The sequence below is a fragment of the Arachis hypogaea genome, chromosome 20 (assembly GCF_003086295.3).
Source record: "Arachis hypogaea cultivar Tifrunner chromosome 20, arahy.Tifrunner.gnm2.J5K5, whole genome shotgun sequence".
NCBI lineage: Eukaryota > Viridiplantae > Streptophyta > Magnoliopsida > Fabales > Fabaceae > Arachis > Arachis hypogaea.
In genome coordinates this window covers 22,799,267-22,799,808 of record NC_092055.1, presented here as the reverse complement: position 1 = coordinate 22,799,808, position 542 = coordinate 22,799,267, and the positions used below count along the sequence as shown (strand labels likewise).

Sequence of the window (542 nt, the reverse complement as noted above, 5' to 3'; positions counted from 1 at the left end):
GCAAGCACCTTTCAGAAATTTTCGAACAGGAAGAGGAGATGGCAGCCGAAAATAATAATAATGCAAGGAGGATGCTTGGTGACTTTACTGCACCTAATTCCAATTTACATGGAAGAAGCATCTCCATCCCCACCATTGGAGCAAACGATTTTGAGCTGAAACCTTAATTAGTTTCTCTGATGCAACAGAACTGCAAGTTCTATGGACTTCCATCTGAAGATCCTTTTCAGTTCTTAACTGAATTTTTGCAGATCTGTGATACTGTTAAGACTAATGGAGTAGATCCTGAAGTCTACAGGCTCATGCTTTTCCCTTTTGCTGTAAGAGACAGAGCTAGAGTGTGGTTGGACTCTCAACCCAAAGATAGCCTAAACTCTTGGGATAAGCTGGTCACGGCTTTCTTAGCCAAGTTCTTTCCTCCTCAAAAGCTTAGTAAGCTTAGAGTGGATGTTCAAACCTTCAAACAGAAAGAAGGTGAATCTCTCTATGAAGTTTGGGAGAGATACAAGCAACTGACCAAAAAGTGTCCTCCTGACATGCTT

General features: G+C 41.5%; 1 non-coding gene across 1 annotated transcript; it reads right to left on the bottom strand.

Annotated features, from left to right (window-relative positions):
* Positions 1–434: 434 nt before the first annotated feature.
* On the bottom strand, positions 435–542 carry LOC112787591 (small nucleolar RNA R71). The gene has a single exon (XR_003194996.1). It is a non-coding gene; the product is annotated as a small nucleolar RNA R71 (small nucleolar RNA).